Source organism: Equus caballus, chromosome X (genome assembly GCF_041296265.1).
Source record: "Equus caballus isolate H_3958 breed thoroughbred chromosome X, TB-T2T, whole genome shotgun sequence".
Lineage (NCBI taxonomy): Eukaryota > Metazoa > Chordata > Mammalia > Perissodactyla > Equidae > Equus > Equus caballus.
In genome coordinates this window covers 75,012,993-75,032,349 of record NC_091715.1, presented here as the reverse complement: position 1 = coordinate 75,032,349, position 19,357 = coordinate 75,012,993, and the positions used below count along the sequence as shown (strand labels likewise).

General features: G+C 36.4%; 1 long non-coding RNA gene across 4 annotated transcripts in view; it reads right to left on the bottom strand.

Moving 5' to 3' along the window:
• The window catches only part of LOC138922020 (uncharacterized), a 70,623-nt gene extending 54,060 nt beyond the window's left edge, over positions 1–16,563 (bottom strand). For 2 of the 4 annotated variants that reach the window (XR_011435107.1, XR_011435106.1), the window contains exons 1-3: positions 16,326–16,549; positions 16,142–16,242; positions 2,441–2,536 (exon numbers count right to left, since the gene is read on the bottom strand). This is a non-coding gene — a long non-coding RNA (uncharacterized lncRNA). Of the gene's footprint in view, positions 1–2,440; positions 2,537–16,141; positions 16,243–16,325 lie in introns of all 4 variants that reach the window. The other 2 variants (XR_011435108.1, XR_011435105.1) reach the window with 2 other exon arrangements.
• Between the last annotated feature and the right edge of the window lie 2,794 nt (positions 16,564–19,357).

The following is a 19,357-nucleotide window of genomic DNA, read 5'->3' as shown; positions in this document are numbered from 1 at the left end:
CTAAAGAATCTCACCTCAGCTTTTACCTGGAGCTTTATGTGGTCTGTTGTGTGTCTTCACTCATAATGGCTTTCCCCAGGATCTGCAGGTTTTAGTCTCCTTGCCGATTTCCTGGCAGCATCAGGTAGTTCTCCTTACCTGAGATCTGAGTTGCATCACTTTTCCCTCATGCCTTAGATCCAAGTTAGGCAAAATAGAGATTAGTCATTTTCTCAGCTCCCACAGTTTATAATGTTGCAAATAAGGTCTGTTGTGTTCCTTCCAGTTCAACAGAGGAAATTAGAAACTGACCTGCCACCTCCTCCAGAGCAAGAGTACTCCATGTCAAGGAGGGGTTGGGACAAGGGTGAGTAAAAATGCATGAAATTCATACCATTTCAAACATCACTTTTTTAATTGGTTATTTACTTGATTATTGTGGACCTTTGACTGTTTTCCAGAGCTGCTATAAAGTAACTTTACCCAGTTTCTTCTTTTGTTTTTAATCTTTACATGGAAGAAGAATAGCCTGGATCTTCCTAGTCCACCATTTTGTTAATGTTACTCCCCTGATCTCTGCCTTTTAATTGGATCATTTATAACATTTATATCTAAGGTAATTATTGATATATTAGTGTTTAAGTCACCCATTTTATTATTTGTTTCTTGCTAATTTCCTTTGTTTCTCATTCATTTATTCCTCTTTTCTTGCTTTCCTATGGGTCATTTAAACATTTTTAGCTGTCCACCTTGCTTATTTTGAGTGTATACTTTCATATAATTGTCTTAGTGGTTCCTATGAATATTACAATATATGTATGTGACTTATCACAGTCTACTGGTGTGAATGTTTTCACTGCAAGAAATGTGAAAATTTATTTCCATTTAGAGCCCTTTACTCTCTCCACTTTTAAATCTCATTGCCTTGAAATAAGGTGGCATTCTAGTTTTCGTTTCATTTATCACATGTAATCTAGAAACTCATGAGGATAAAAATGATCTTTTGTTTATACTTTTATTTTATGTTCTTTCCATTGTTCTTCCTTCCTGGAGCTCCAAAATTCAATCATTGGTCAATTCCTTTCTGCTTTAAGAACTACTTTACCCATTCTTTTGTGGTAGCTCTGATAGCAACAAATTTTTTTAGTTTTCTTTCATTTGAGGATGTTTTTCTTTCCCCATTATCCCTGAAGGACCGTTCGCCAGATAAAGAAATCTTGGTTGACCTTCTTTTCTTTCAGCACTTAAAAATCATTGTATCACTTGCTTTTGGCCTCCATTGCTACAGAAGACAAACATATTATTATTTGGAGTAGTGTTTCCCTATAGATATGTTGTTTATCTCTGGCTGCTTTCAAGATTTCTTGCATGTGTTTAATTTTCAGGAGTTTAATTAAATATACTGTGTCTTTATGTGGATTTCTTTGAATTTATCCTATTTGAGATTCACTCAGCTTCTTGAATCTGTTGGTTTTTATCTTTCACCAAATTTTGGTATTTTTTAGCCTATTTATCCTATTTTAGCCTATTTCTCCTAGCATTCTTTTATCTTTTGTTATTGCCCCACATGTCTCTCAATCTCCATTCATAGTTTTTAGTCTATTGCCTTTCTGTTTCTTAAATTCAATAAATTCTATTTATATATCTTCGAGTTAACTGATTCTTCTTTTTACATTTCCAATCTATTATTTAGCCTATCCAGCAAGTATTTTTATTTATCTTAGTGAATGTTTGAGTTCTATAATTGCTATTTTAGTTTTCTTTTTAATAAATTTTTAAGATTTGTTGTGATTTTCTATTTTTTTCATTTGTGTCAAGATGATTTGAAAGGTTTTATTGAGGCATTTTTATGATAGCTCCTTTAAAATTCTTATTATATAATTCCAACATCTGATTTACCTCAGTGTTGATATCAGTTGATTATTTTTTCTCATGCAAGTCATGGGTTTTTTTGTTGTTCTTGGTATGGTGGGTGGTTTTCAATTGTATCCTGCACATATTGTCTGTTAAGAGATTATATGTCTTATTTAAAAGTTTTAGTTTAGCAATCATTATATTAGGTTTAGCACTTAAGTCTTGGCCTACTTTTTTGAGCTGTGGCTCCTATTACTGTTTAATTTTCAGTCTTTTTGTAGACATTTTTGTCTACTTTGTTTATCTCATGCAGCTGGAGCTCCCACTGGCCCCTAATGTTCTCTGAGAGGATGAAAAGACTCTCCCAAGGCAGGCATCCTGGTTCTCTTAGGCGAGATAAGGGAGTCTTCAGCCAAGCCCTCTGCAAGTAAGTGTGCTTTGATTTGAGCAAATTGTTATGGGGGGATCCTCCTCTCTAGAAGAGACAGGAAGTACTTTTGAAGCAGGGAATTTTGTGGCAGAATGAACCTTGCTGGAGCCACCCAGCTGCCTATTATCTGTGCCGAGGCAAGAAGTCTCAGGAGAAACAGGAATAAAGAGAGCTTACCAGGACCAGATTGCAGTTTTGATGGAATCCTCCTTGCTGATACTCCAGCTTGCTGGAGTTGGCTATGTCCGGGGGTTGCTTAGTTTGGGTGTTTTCCTACAAGACACATAAAGCCTTCATAGATAAATTAGATTAAATTAGAACAGATACAAAGTATTGAGAATGATTAAATATATTTTAAAAGTCCACCAAGACAAATGAATCAATATAGGTCAAGAGGCTTATTATCTCAACTATTAAAGATTCAAGGTAGGCTTTTAATAATTCCCCAGATGACTAAAGTCATGAAGCTTTGTTTCTTCTGTTAACCTTAAATCAATAGACAGCCAGTTATTTCTCCAGCAAAAAATGGATTTCTTTGGGATCAGCAAAGAATTACAATTCAGCTCTGCAACCATGGCAAGCCATGTGTAAGTCCCCCAGCAGTAAGGGAGAAGAAATTCTTTATATAGAGGAATAAGAAGTTGGGAGGGCAATTGTAAACAGAGAGTCCATTAGAGGAATTGAGAGTTTGATGTGTAGTGGCATGTAATTGATTGAGTTGTGACAGTGTCTCATTAGCTGAGTTCTTGCCAGTCAAGAAGAGGAAGTCTTTCTTCTTCCTGTTGGGCTCTGCTATTGACGTGGGGCATGAGAGCTCCTGCTTTTGGCCTGTCAACTCCAGTTTAATGAGGTTTCTGTTCATTAATTTGACATTTTCCCTTTCAATCAAGATTTTTCTTTGAAAGCATCACTGATCAAGAGTCAGATTTTTCTATTTTCAGCAGCTTTCTGTTCATCAATGACAGAAAGAACTTTTCTTCAGTGTAGTGTCAGAAGGAAAATGCACAGATTGGAAACCTATTGAGCCACATTTGAGCAATAAGGAGGAGTAGAAGGGAGAATTCTCAGGCATTTTTCTTTTTTAAAGTTTCTATGTTATCAAGATCACAGGCATCGGAGATCATCTGAAGTGTTATGTTATCATCAAAGTTTTGGCAGACTAATTTCCAACAGGCCTTCTCTGGACATCTTGGGAAAGCTGTCTCATAAAATGTCACCTGCTTCATTTTGGAGAAATCTTCAATGTCAAGTCACCAAATGATGTGAAGTTCTAGTCAGGGTTTGGCAAATTCTTTAGGTGTGTCATTTGAATCCAAGAGCTTATTCCCTGCAGTTGTGTGGCACAAGGGTTAGTTAGCAGTACTTGATAGGGGCCTTTCAAGTGAGGTTGAAGAGAATCCTTCTGGAGGTGTCTTTTCCAATAGGAAAAATCTCCAGATTGCAAGGAGTGATGCTTCATCTCCCTGGAGCACACTGAAAAGATTGCTCTATCAAAACACAGTTATTCTTAATAGAAGCAATTAAGCATTTGCAATGTTGAATTGTATCTCTTTTTATTAGCTATGGGTCAAAAGAAGCAAGAGCCAAGCGCATTGGGCATCCTGTGACTATCTCAAAGGGTGAGAGTTTATGAATTCTAAAGGGGGTGAATCTGAGATTTACAAGATCCCACAGTAATGCTTTTGGCCAAAGTATATAGAGAGTCTCTACAAATTTTGCCAATTGAGTCTTAATAATGTTAGTGTGTTTGACTAAACCAGAGAATTGAGGGTGGTAAGCACAGTGAAAGTACTGTAAAACTGGCCAAACAGTACATAATTTTCAAAGTACCTGACCACTAAAATGGGCTCTTTAATCACTATGAAGCTTGAGAGGAGCTCCCCAGTTAGGGATAACCCTTGCCAAAAGGACTTTAGCCACAAAAGAAACAGTAGCCTATCTGCAAGGAAAGGCTTCAGTCCAGTGAGAAAACACGCAAACCATGGCTAAAACGTATTTATGTCCATAAGATGAGGAAAGTTGTACGAAATCCATTTGCCAAACCTCGAATGATCCATTAGTCAGTTTAAAATGTCTGGGAGCACTACAAACAGGCTTCCCTGAATTGTATTTTGGACAATGGGACAAGTGAGGTATGCACTTTTTGCAGCATTGTTAATATTTCCCCCCAATATTGATTCATTAGTGCTATCATTTTGTCATTAGACAAATGGTTTAGTGTATGTACAGTAATTAGAAGTGGGAACTTTAGAGTCCCCGGTAGGACTGGGTTGTTATTAGGTCTGAACCAGAGCTTTCTCTTTTTTTATTTAACCAATAATTATTGAATTTTCGATCTTGTGTTTCCTTTTCTGAGGCCAATTGTTAGGCTTCTATAGTAAGTTTTTCTAAGTTATCATTTGGAGAACTATCCCTTTGGACCATGACAGGCTTTGCTGTTGTTAGTTCTTTTAAGGGACGCATTTCTTGTAGAAATATGAGCAAGGTAATTTTCTTTAGCTTCCAGAGAGTCAAGTTTAGAATGCCCCAGGATCTTAATAATCCTTAAAGCAGCAGGTAAAAGAGAAGGATTTCTTCAAGTCAGCTAAGAGAGAGGATTGGGAAGAGCCCCTGTAGTTCCTCTGAGCCCCATTATTAAGTGTTCGGAGGACATTGGGAAGGCTAGTGAGAGGGATGAACCACTTAAATTCATAAGAATCTCTTTTCCAATGTTCTGGATGTTTGAAATAACAACAGACACTAGGAGAAGTTTGTTTTCATTTAGAGATCTTCATCTGTATGAGTTGAAGATTGAGAATTCTAGTGGTCTTTCTTTTAGGTGACTCATCTAGAGTGTGAGAGAGTTGGTTTGCTAGATTAACTAAATCTGGTGTGGACAGTTTCCCATTTTCATTCTGGTCCTTTTTACTAGAAGGGAAAGGTCCTGGTTCAGCCCATTAGTAAACATAAAGTTAAAATATACTCAGGTGGAGTCAACATCTGAAGGATGACCAAATTTTTGTCAAAACAATCTGAAGTTGATTGTGATAATCATGAACAGGTTCACTAGGTTTTTCTCCACAAGACTGAATTTTGTTTAAATCAACAGGCATTGGGAAAGCCCTAGGAATTGCCTAATAAAGTTGTCTAGTGATTGCCTAAGCCTGATCACACAACGCAAGGTTAGTGGGTTGGTGTCCTGGTTGTAATTCTAGAGACCTTTCAGGATTTTCCCAATTGGCAGTCTTCATGCAGTGTTGGCCCTGGCCTTCACTGGCAAGCATATGACCTAGCTGATATAAAACAGAGTAATCAGGTTGATAAGATTGAATGACTATATTAAATTCCTCAGCAAACCTGTAAGAATCTTTGGTTACTTTGAGAAAATCTTTGACTATGGCTCAGAGTTCAGCTCTAGTCCAGGGAATATAAGAAATTAAGAGTTTAGCCTTTTGATCCTCAGAGGGCTTAATTTTAAAGGGATAAGTTTTGACAGGTTCAAAAAAAGGAGTGGGGAGTGGTTCAGGGAAAGGGAGAAGTTCAACATGAGTGTTAGTATGGGGAAACTGAGCATATAAAGAAGTGTAGGCAGGGTAAAAAAGAAGGAGGAAGATAGTGCTTGAGGTGGAGCCTGAGCCCAAGGAGCCTGGAGAGCAGAATAGGCAGCGGAAGTGGAGCCTGACAAAGAAGCCAGGAAAGTGGAACAAGACAGCATCAGAGGAGAGGAACATGAGGCTTACAAAGCCATTTTATCTTTCTTTAATCATTTGTTTGCCTCATTTAATCTTAAAATTTTATTTTTCAAAGATATAAGTTTAGATTCCTCATAACATTTGGAAGCTTCAATATACCAGTCAAAATAGTTGTTCCATTCAGTTTTGGAAATTACAGAGCTATGGTTGTCCAACTCAGTTTTAAGAAAAGTAAATTTGAGGAGCTCAAAAGTTCCCCATAATGGCTATTGATATTCTAAATAATCCTTGGTTAAATTTGTTAATTTAGTTAGAAATGTACATGAGGAATGACTGTGATTTTTAAACACAAAATCATTCAGGGTCCCTGTGGAGGAAGCATTCTCAAAATATTTAGATAATTGCCATCCCACTTTTTAGAGGTTTTTTTCCCCTTGAGTAAAGGAATAATTCTCAAACAGCTTGTAACTTAAACAGCTTGAAGATCTCAAACAGCCTGCAGGATTACTACCAGCCAACCCCAATAGAACAGTCTGGTCTCATTAAGATGGACTGAATGTAAAATCAACACAATTCCAACGATCAAGATAGTGCCAAAGAACAGTCCAGCTCTGAAGGGAATCAAATCGTAGATTGATCACCATAGCTCCAAGGAAGAGCCTGCTCCTGAGGGAGTCAGGCTGAAGACTGGACCAGCACAATTCCAAAGAACAGTCGTCTGAAAGTTGGACTGAAGGCTAACCAATTCCAAGTATGGAAATAGTTCAGTTCCAAAAAGAATTGGACTGAAGGCTAGTGTAGCTCAAAGAAATAGCCTGATTCAAAAAGTCAGGTGGAAATGCCACCCTAGTACTCACAGACAAACAACTCAACCAGAAAAGGACAAAGCCTTAAAATAGATCTCAAGTAAAGCAAGGAAAGCCTCAGATGCAAAGAGAATGGAAGCTCAGATCCAGGAGAAAGACATACTTTCAAACTTCAGGGTCGGCAAAAAAAAGGAGGGAGCTCAATGGACTCTTTTGTGGGTACTGTATCTGTTTGCTCAAAAGTCTAGGAATCATCAGGGATCTTCTCTGAATCCCCACATGGGTTACCAAGATTTCAGCCTTAAACAAATAGCCAGTTATTTCTCCAGCAAAAATTAAGTTTATTTGAGATCAGCAAAGAATTGCAATTCAGGGTCTGCAACCATGGTGAGCTGCATGCAAGTCCCCCAGCAGCAAGGGATGAGAAATTATTTTATAGAGGGAAGAGGGAGTTGGGGTGGTAATTGTAAATAGAGTCCCTTGGAGAAATTGAGGCTTCAAAGTGTAATAGCTTTTCATTGGTTGAGTTTAGACAGACTCTCATTGGCTGAGCTTCTTGCCAGTCAAGAAGAGGAAATCTTTCTTCCTCCTGTTGGGTTTTGCTATTAACATAGGGCATGAGAGCCCCGCCTTTTGGCTTGCCAACTCCAATTTATTGAAGTTTCTGTTTACTAATTTGACGCTTCATGAGAGTAAAACTAAGCTCCAGTCAGAAATTCATAGTAAAACATCTCATCAGCTTATACTCAAGCCTAGAGTTGAGAGAAATTTTATGTTCTGGCCAAGGTTCCTTCAGCATTCTCCATTCAACTCAACTATTTGGAAAACCAGAAGCAATGAACCCCTACCTCCTTCCTGTTCTTTATTAAAGATGGCCAATAACAATATAAAAGCATGAGAGAATGGGCAGGTTGGTATTATATGCAGCATGCCTTCATTAATCATAGAAATCTTCTTATAGAATTTTTAATTAGGATCCTAAAAAATAGGTAAAAAATCATTTAATTGAGGCAGTAGCAACTTTGCTTGTGGATCAGAGAGGAGGATAGTAAATTTCATTATTACAAGGAAGAGGAATGTTGAGAGCATAAGCTAGGTGACAGGGCAGACAGACTGTTCAAGCAATAAGGACAAGTGTTATAGGACTGAAAGGTGTGGTTACTGTTTTGATAGAAATATAAATTATTATACTTTATATTTATACAGGATTTTACAATTTATGGTACGTTTTTATATCCCTTAGCACATTTGATGCAAATGACCATATTATATAAGTGCCATTATTGTTATTCACAGAATTGCGAATTTCAGAATAACCAATATAAAAATTACAACATCCTAAGCCAGTCCTGATGACCTAGTGGGTAAAGTTCAGTGTGCTCTTCTTTGGCAGCCTGAGGTCGGTTTGTGGGTGTGAAACCACACCACTTGTCTGTCAGTAGCCATGTTGTGGTGGCAGCTCACACAGAACTAGAAGGACTTACAACTAGAATATACAGCTTTGTACTGGGACTTTGGAGATGAAAAATAAGACAGAGAGAGGAAGATTGGCAACAGATGTTACCTCAGGACAAATCTTTCCTAGCAATAAAAAAAAATTACAACATCCATTCACTAAAATGGCAATTTTACTCATTGATGAGCTCTTAATGGCAGGGATATGTAACTGTTTACTATAAGATAGGTTACAGGGCTGAGGGGGCTAGGGATAAAATAATTCCCTCCCTCTAAGTAGAAATGAGGATACCTACAACCAATATCTTGGTTTCTAAATATGATTACCCAAATAAAAGAAATTAGCTCTCTTTGAATAAGTTGCTGAAAACAGAGCTGATACAGGGAAGGAATATGGGGCTGCAAGATTTTATTGTGAGAGAAAGCAAGGAAATGATAAAAAAAAAAAAGTGATGGAATGATGTCAGAAAGACCCAGGTGTCAGCTGGAAGGTGCCTTTGATGACCAAATATGAAGAAATATCAGCATCAAAATAATTAGTGATAGTAAAGGATCATAATCCAATGAATAAGCTATGATTTCATAGTTACACTGGTATAATTTTAAAAATAAATAAGTAAATAGGTAAGTAACTAAATAAATAGTTTACACTGAAATGCTAGTAAATCTAGAATTGATGGAGTTAGACAATCATAATTTGGAAATCAACATAATAATACTTGATTCAGGTAAGAATCATCAGTGGATACTGGAAGTACTGAGTGAAAGTTTGGTGAGGAAGAGAACATCATATAGTCTCCAAGAATTTCCCCAGAAATTATTCATTAATTACAAAGGTAAATCAGTAACTTTAGAAATATGGTGTGGACACACACACACACAAATGCAAGTGGGACAACATATATCAATAGACAAGTCTAGGTACTGTTTATGAAACTTGTCTATAAATTTGAAATTATATCAAAATTTAAAGTTATAAGAAAAAAGAGATGGTACAGGAAAACTAATTAAAAGTAGCTATAAGTACTGAGAGAACATATCAGTCTGTGTTATTTACTAAGTGGAAAATAAGCTTGAATTCTTCAATAGCCCTTGAGAGTTTCCCTGTAAGGTAGAATATTACAGCAGTTAAGAATGTGGACACTAGGGTCACATTGCCTGGATTCAAATCATGGTACCACCATTTACTAGCTAAGCGGACTTTGGAAAAGTATATTTTCCATTTGTGGAAAACTATAATTCCATTTGTGTATTGTCTTCCTCATTTGTGAAATGGGGATAATAATATTACTTCATAGTTGTGTGAAGTGTTTAGAATAGAAGAGTACCTAGCACATAATGAGCACTCAAAATTATTATTATTAATTATATTAATTTCAAGCATTATTATTACTGAATCTCATAATGATAATCATTATCAATCAAAAAAGTTTGGAACAAGTTGAGAGAACTCTACTAAGGAGGAGAGGGAAAGATTTTTCTCTCCAAAATGTATAATGTGAAAATGTGGATATAAAAGCAACTAAGATATGGTTACCTGAAAAATACAGTTTCCTACAAATGGCAGATAAATGGAGAATAATAGTATTAATTATAAAATTTCAAAATAGTCTTCACACTATTAAAATGTCTAAAATAAGGAATAACCATTAGGCTCTTATTCTTCAAAAAGAGGGATGATGATTCTAGAATTTCCATCTAGCAAGTGAAATTCACTTTCCCCCAAAAATGGTAAAAACATTTAGAAGGCTCAGACTCTTTTAAAAGTAATGAGATCCATGAATGCTCATTACTAGAATGTATACAAGACAGCTCCTTATATTTTCCATAATGAGTATATAGTGGAAAATGTAGGTTTAAAAATCATTTTCTGGACTTCTGCTTCCACTCAAGATGAGGGACTAGGAACTGATTTACTCACCTTCCTAGAACAACTGGACAACCAGACAAGACGTATGAAACAATGTCTCTCAAGGCATTGGATATCAGGTAAGGCAAGGGAGTGATCTCTGAGTTACAGGAAACAAATAAGTCAAGTACTAAAATTGCCCCAGTTTACTGCCTGATGACAGTTTCTAGAGAATGGTTAATGGAGCAAATTAGAAGCAGAGCTTTTTGATCAATCTAAGTTGAGGAGACAGAGATGAAAGTTTGGAGAAGCCAAGATGGATAAAATTCACAAGGCAGAGCACTGGAGAGCAGAAATCTACACAGCACAAAAAGACTAGAGCTCTTCTGAGGGTTCCCATTGAGTATTTAACTGAGTACTGGTCATTGCATTTGTATGAGGAAACAACCTGAAGGCAGGGAGAAAAGTGTTCAAAAGAATTATAAAGAACAGTGTGAATAGCTCACACAGAGCTAGGAATAGTTTACATTCCAAAAAGGAAATAGAAAACCTCACCATTCACAGGGTATCAATTAGAACATTTTTATAAAAGGTTTTGTCTGAGTAGTGAAAAAAAATCCTAGCCTAAATACCACTCTAGTACTTTCCAATATATTTCTAATATGGCTTAAAAGTTAAATCTGAAAGATCCAAAAAGATTCCAAGTAACTTAACCATGCCCTAGAAGAAAATTCAACAATATTTATGGGACTATAAAAATATCCACCACACAAAACAAGATAAAAATCACAATTACTAACATCCAACCAAAAATTACCAAACATGAAAATAAGTATACAGATTATGTTCAGGAGAAAAACCAATGAATCATAACTGACACAGAAATAGCATAAACTATAGAATTCATAGACAAGGCTGTTAACAGTTATTATAACCTTATTCCATATGTTCAAAATGCTAGGAGAAAATTAGACATGTCAAGTAGAGATATGTGAGATACAAAAATGAACCAAATCAAACTTCTACAGATACAAAATTGCAATGTCTGAGATAAAAGAAATTACACTAGGTAGCATTAAAGACAGATTTGACACTGAAGAAGAAAAGATAAGTGAATTTGAAGATGGAACAATAGAAACCACTCAAGATGAAATACATAGAGATAAAAAACTGACAAAAAATCAACATCATTTAACTGTGAGATACCTTTAAGCAGCCAGAAGATGTGTTATGGGAGTCCCCAGAGGAGAGGAGAAGTGATAGGAATAGAAAAAATATTTGAAGTAATATTATTGATGTTTTTCAATTTGATGACACCTATAAACCACATCCAAAATACCAATAAATTCCAACACAAGAACCATGAAGAAAACTACAGCAAATCATGTTATAATAAAATTGCTTAAAATCATTGATAAAGAAAAAAAATAAAACAGAGAAGAAAAATATCACATGTGTATAAAGGAACAAAGGTAAAAGTAGATTTCTTGTCAGAAAAAAATGCAACCAAGAGGATAGTGAAGCAAGATCTTTAAAGTACTAAACAATAACTAAATAATAACTAAACCATAACTAAATACAATAACTAAAACAATAACTAAAATAATATAAGAAGGAATTATAGCCAATCAACTAGCAAAAGGAAATAAATGAAATCATAGAAAAACACTCAATCCACAAGAAGGCAGAAAAAGAGGAAATAGAAGGAACAGATATGGCAAATAAAAAATAAATAGAAAAAATGTATATTTAAACAAAAACATATCAATAATCACTTTGAATGTAAATGGTCTAAACACTGTGATTAAAAAGCAGAAATTGTCAGATTCAATTTAAAGAACAAGACCCAAGTATATACTGCTTACAGGAAGTAGACTTCTTATCTTTGTAGTACAAAACATCTATATTAGAGTAGTAAAATCAATTCTCTCTGTTTACTCTATGAGAAACTAGAAAAAGAAGAGGAAATGAAACTGAATATTCAAAATGAATGAAACAATAAATATCAGAGGATAAATCAATGAAATTCAAAACAAGAAGAATAGAAAAAATCAATGAAACTAGAAGCTGATTCTTTGAGAGGATCAATAACATTGATAAACCACTAGCCAGATTAGTCAGCAACTGAAAAGAAACAAATTACCAATATCAGAAATAAGACAGTTGATATCATTATGAATTCTACAAATATAAAAATGAAAATGAAGCAAAATTATGAACTACATTATGCCAATAAATTTGACAACTTGGATGAAATGGAAAAATTCCTTGAAAGGTACATACTACTAAATCTCACACAAGAAGAAATATATGACTTGAATAGCGCTATATCTATTACTGGAATTTAATGTGCAGTTACAAATCTTCCTATACATAAAATGATTGGGTAGCTTTACTTGCAAATTGTTTCAAATATTTAAGGAGAAATAGTGTCAACTCCACTCAATCACTTCCAGAATATTGAAGAGCAGGAAATACTTTCCAATTCCTTCTATGAGGCAAACCTTACTCTGATACCAAAACTAGACAAAGACATTATAATAAAGGAAACCATAGACCAATATTACTTGCAAACAGAGATGCAAAACGTTCTTAGCAAAATTTTAGTACTTTGTATCTAACAGTATATATAAAACATCATGACCAAGACAGGTTGTTCCACAAATGCAAGATTTCTTTAAATTACAAAATTATTTATTGTAATTTACCATACAAAGAGAATAAAAGAGAAATATCATATTATTATCTTAGCAGATATGGAAAAAATTATTTAACATCTTGCATATTTCTATTGCCACATTATGCCCTGGACTATCAGCACTTTCTTCACTACTGGAAATAGAGTCATCAGTATCTTTAAATCTAATCAGATAAGAGATCCAAATTCAGAAACCCCATAACCAATTCAGAAAAGTCATCCTTAGGATTCTTTTTCTCTGAAAGACTTGGTATAAAAATCTGGATTATGTCAAGGTTCTCTGAAGAAACGGAAATAATAGGGTATATATATATACAGAGAGAAATTTAGGGAATTGGCTCACACAACTGTGAGTGGCTTGGCAAGTCCAATATCTGATGGGAATGGCCAGCAGGCTGGAGATTCAGGAAACAGCTAGAGTTTAAGTCAACAGGCAATCTGGTATAGAACCAAGAAGAGGTAATGTTGCAGGTGAAGTCCAAAGGCAGTCTACTGGAGAATACACTATTGCTCATGGGAGGTCAGCATTTTGTTCTATTCAGGCTTTCAACTAATTGGATGAGGTCAATTCATATTATGGAGAGTAATCTGCTTTACCCAAAGTCCACCAATTTAAATATAAGTATCCTCCAATAACACCCTCACAGAAACATCCAGAAAAATGTTTGACCAACTGTGTGTGCTCCATGGCCCAGCCAAGTTGGCACATAAAATTAACCATCACAGGAGGAAAAGGCATAATGTCTCACAGGGAAGTCCAGTTGGTTGCCAAAGTCATTCATTAACAGCTTTTTCAACAAGAGGGGTGCACCATTTTTAGTAGAGGGCAGGAGGTGAAAAGGTTATGTCATCATCATCTGGGTGAGTTTGACAAACGTCCTTCAACACTCTCCTCTCATTAAAGAAGCTTATATACCCATTCCCTTGCTCCTTGTGTTTAGGATATAGCTCAGAATCACTGCCATGGTATGCCACTAATGGAAACATGCTTTGAGAAACAGAGATACTGATATCAAACCTGAAGCAAGTTCACTCACCAGTTGCGCAGCAAGCCAATCTCTGACACCAGGTGTAGTGGAAAAAAGTAAGAATTTTATTATTGCACAGTGCTGAAAAGGAGAGGGGGAAGCTAACGGTGAAATCCCAAACTCCCAGAAAAGCTAAAAGTGAGGGTTTTTATTTGGGGTTTTAGGTAGGGGAGGGGGAGCATATGGCCTTGTTGGTCAGACATTTCCCAGCAGCCTGTGTTTGGCCTTGAGACTACTTGCAGAGAGGGGGGAGCCTGTGACCTTGCTGGCCAGCAGCTTTCCCACCAGCCTGTATCTCTTTGTGGGGAGGAGATAATGAATCCAGGTGCTTGTCCTTGGCTGTGTCTGTCTCCATGGAGGACAGTGAATTCTGGAGCCAGGAAGTCAGGGATTAATCAGGGAATGAGTGTTTTGGTTTTAACCCCACATATGCTGGGTTTAATGTGGGGGAAGTGATATCAGGGCCAGTATCAATACCACATTTATAGCACCTTGAAGATACCCTGGCAAATACCGGAGAAGAATAAATAAATGGTAGCTGTTATTAGCATGTTTCAAGCTTGACTTCAACTATCCCTTCTTCCTAGGCTCCAAGGGTTGATATCCAGCTATGTACACTATTAAAACTGAGCATATTGTTAAAACATTGGAACATTTCTGGACTTATTGGTAAGTAGGCACATTCCTCAGCTACAACACCTCCAAAATGCATCCACCATTCTCTGAGACTTCTAGATACCCTCAGGACATGATAATTAAAAGTTAACATCAGGCACTATCCTGGGCCTTGAGAACTATGCTCTGGCACTATGGCTGCTATCCATTTTGATTGGTTAATGCAGTGTTGTTCCAGTATGTAAATATTTTCATTATCACCCCTGGAGGGCACAGACCTTGCTGAAAGTCCAACAACCACATTCATTTCCTAGGCCTTAGCCATAAAACCAGGCCCACTATCTTTCATCCAGATTTTCTCTACTTATTGGATCAAAGGAGTTCACAGAAAAAAGGATAAAATAAAAGGGTATTTGTCCTAATGATGACTAGTTCACAGTATGTTGCTTTATGTCTCTCCTAAACTTAGCATATTTTCAGTGGCCTAGCTGTTCAGAATGGGGGTTAATTTGGACATTTACATCTGTAACACACAAGGGAGCAAAGCATAGTCAAATTAATTTGGGGAAAAATGTTTGTTATTAACAAACACATATAAAGCACTTATCATGGACTGGGCACCATTATCAGTGCTTTATAAATACTGATATATTTAATACTCATCAGCATTTGAGGTAGGAATAATCATTATCCCCATTTTGCCAATGAGAAAATCAAGCCTTAAGGAGGTTAGAGCACTTACATGTCTAGTAAATTTCAGAGCACAAATTGAAACGCAAGCAGTTTGGCTTCAAGGTCTATACTCTTAAGCAAGACTCGGCACTTATCACTTGGAACCTAATACATTCTATGGGATTATTTGTTACTTTGAGAATCTTTTAGTTCCAAGAGAGTGAAACTGCATTCAAATTAGTTTCTGGAAAAAGTAAGACAGGTAATTTTTGAAGAATACTATTTGGAAGTAGTGGGATACCACAAAGAATTCAATGAAAAATAGAAAGAATCAAAGCTGGTGTAGGTACCTCAGAGACTGGAATTCATTATGAAGATTCTCTTTCTTTCTCCCCCACACACATGTGCACACATATGTACACAGACTCACTGACACCACTGCTTGGTTTTTTTCTCCCCTACTACAGTCAGATTTTCTCCCTGTGGCAGATAATATGTCCTGGCCCTGCATACTACTTTAATCTTAAAAATAGAGAAGGAAAGAAAGCTTTCTTCTTATTTCGGAATGTAAATGTCCCAAAGAAAGACATCTATGGTCTTCATTTGGATCAGTATATTTTCTTGCCCATTACTGAACTAATCTCTGCTGCCAAGGGAATGGAGCACTCTAATTTCCAAGGCCTGGGTCATGTGTTCACCTCTGGAGGCAGAGAGCAGGAAATTGTAATTGGAAGCTCCCATCAGAATGCCATGTCTGGTAAGAAAATAGAGCACTTCCCTAAAGGAGAAGAGCATGCTGTTACAAGAAGAGACTCTGATAGACAAAAGCAACAGATGTGCACTCCACAGGGGTTGAAAAAGTCAGAGAAAGCAGAAGGAAGATGAGAGAGTTAGATTCAAGCTTTCGGACCACTGATAGATACACTATGTGAAATCCAGTTTGGAGCAAGGAAAAAGGTGACAAATATGATACACTGAAACTTGCTGCCTTCCCCAATGTGTTCTTAGTCATGGATAGTGGGGAGAGCAAAGGGAAAGAGGAAGAATGAGTAGAAGGATGAAGGAGTCTCAGAGCAGTTTTTACCTTCTCAAGAATGGTGGCAAGTAGTGTATTGGCAGTAGAATAACAAGACAGCCTTCATTCCCAATCACATACACATTCTTTAACTTCATTTCACTAGAAAACTGGGATAAAGGAGAGACATCCTGAATTCGCATGAATTTTGACATTTGACTTTAGCACCTTAACTCATATCAGTGTCTCATACCTCTAGATGTACCACATCCTCTTTGTTCCACAGCTGTTCAGATTTCCATTGGTCCTGTCATCATCTCATGGCAGAAGACTATGTTACTGAAAGGTCGGTCTCTGAACTTTGTGCCTATCCAAATAATGAGAACAGAGTCTTGATTGGAAAGGAAAGGGTTTACTTTCTTTTCCAGGCAGACAGAGCAAAACAATGGCTGGTGCCTTAAGAATTGCTAGCTCCCCATTAAGAAACAAGTAGGGGTTTTTATTTTGGGTTTTAGGTAGGGGAGGGGGGCTGTGGCCTTCTTGGTCAGCATTTTCCCTTCGGCCTGTGTTTGGGACTGCTTCCAAGGCGGGGAGACAAAGAATACCACAGATGTATGTCCTTGGCTGTTTATCTCCATAGTAGATGGTAAACTCTGGGAAGCTTCAGTTTCTTGATATTCTCTGGACATTAGTTTCTCTGTAAAAGGACTTTAAGGTCCTGTGATTAGCCGCAACTTTAGTGGGAGCTCAGCTTGAGGCCATCTTGGCTTTAACAATTTGTAACTTCTATTTGGCTGTAAAGCTCTGGGAGTCAGAGGTTAAAGTAACAAACATTTACATATGAGTGTAACTAAAGAAGCAGGGAACTGGGAATGTGTGCTTTTAGTTTTAACCCGATATATGCTGAGTTCACTGTAGGGGAACCAATATCAGGGCTGGTATTAAGAGCCTGTAACAACTGGACTCTGAATCTCTATTTCCTCCTTTATCCGTATGAAAATTTATGTACTTGATGTCTCTGGTTAGAGTAGCCTTTGAGTAATTGCAAGGATGAAAAGATATACCTAACTGTTCACTCTGCATCAGTCAATTACCCCCATCCCTACAATATAGTAATTAAGAGCATTGAGGCTGTGGTTTCAGACTTCCTGTTTTGGAACCTAGGTCAATCATTCACTTAACTAGTTATTCAATCCTTGGACTAGGTGCTTAACCCCTCTGAGTCTTAGTTACTTCATTATAAAATAGGAATAAGAATAGCACTCACAACACAATTATTATTATTATTTATTAATGTTATTATTTGGTGAAGGCTTAATGAAATAGTTAATGTAAATACCCTAGCACAGTTCTTGGCAAATAGTAGGCATTGAATAAATGTTGGATATTAGTATCCTATACATTGCTACCACATAAGACCTCTTAAGGCATAGCTCTGACCACATTATTGCCTTACTCAAAACCTCTCAGTACCTACTTCAGATTAAATACGAAGACCTTCAGATTAAAGTCCAAGGGACTTAGCTTGTCATTCTAGCCCCTCCATTGATTTAATACAACCTATTTTTTTCGCTATAGTCCATGGACCTCCACAATTTATCCCTGCACCACATGCTTTAATCACACTGGATTATTCACCATTCTACAAATGCATCTTCTTCTTTCCTATCTTTCCTGTTTTCCTGGTCCCCACACCCCTACTTTTCCTTTGTTCCTCTTTCACCCACATGGGAAGTTGTACCTTCTTTTATAAACTTATAAAAATTTTTATATTCTTTAAGATTCATCTCAAATGTCAACTTTTCAAAGCTCCCTGAATCCTCCAATCATAAATAAAGTTTTTCTCTTTTGTCCTGCCATAGATTTTGCTGGCAGCACTTTTATCACCTGTTTTTACAATATACAGTCATATGCTGCATAACAACATTTCAGTCAATGATGGACTGCATAAACAATGGTGGTTCCATGAGATTAGTATCATATAGCTTAGGTGTATAGTAGGCTATACCATCTAGGTTTGTGTGAGTACACACTATGATGTTCACACAATGACAAAATTGCCTAATGATACATTTCTCAGAATATGTCCCCATCGTTAAGGGAATAGATTACTACGTAACTATGTGACTGTAATTATGCTAGTCCATGTTTCACTGCCTACCCATATAAAATTAAGAAAGGCAAAAATGTGTCTTGTTCCTTTTGTATCTGTTACAACACCTGGAACAATACTTGAAATGTAGTAAGTATTCAGAACATGTTTATTTAATTAAACTGAAAGGCAACTGTTACACTTATTTATATCAGGATAAGGAAAGTTGAATGTTACCTCTTTCATGAAGTATTTTTCATTTTAACCAGATCCTTGAGAAAATACTTGCTAATCATAAAATTACAGGCATTGAGACAAGAAACACATTTTGGGGTGGGTTGGGGAAAAGCAGAGAAGAATCCTTCCCAGAAGTTATGGAAGGAATCAGCATTTAACTTGTCCAAAATAAAGCTAGTCCCAGACGAGACAACTCAGATTGGGGTCAGCAAAGAAGATAAAGGTATAAATCCAAGCAGAGACCAATGGAAAAAAAGTTTGCAATTAAATTTTTTCAAATGACATATTTGCTTTAGGCAAAGCTGTAAGTCTTTCAGAACTGGGGCCTGTCATATTTATATCTGTAAAACTAGTATTGTCTATTAAAAGAAGTGAGTGATTTTAGTGGATGGCAATTTTGAATATGTCTCTGATTATAGTCTGTGCATTATCATGTAGAATTGTTTGGGATTTCAGAGAAAACATGTAGAAAAATACAGTCATGCATCATTTAATGCTGGGCACACATTCTGAGAAATGCATTGTTAAGCAATTTTGTCATTGTGCAAACACCATAGAATGTACTTACACAAACATAGGTAGTATAGCCTACTACACACCTAGGCTATATGGTACTGATCTTAAGGGAACCACTGTTGTATATGCGGTCTGTCGTTGACCAAAATGTCATTACCTGCAGCACGACTGTGATTAAATTTCTGATTTGTCTTTTGTAGTTTCCGCTCTCCATCACACCTACTTATAAGTGAGTTTCATTGTACTATGAGAATCTACAATTGATCAAGTTGACTTTTTCACATTTAGTTTAATATGTTTTATGGACTGTCAGGGGATATAATTTGAAAGATGCATCATTTCAGTTATCCTACACAGATGAAGATGCATATATTTGCTGTGTTTTTATTATTACACAGGTCTTTTAAATATATGCTCTATGTTCATGAAAAGTCACCAAT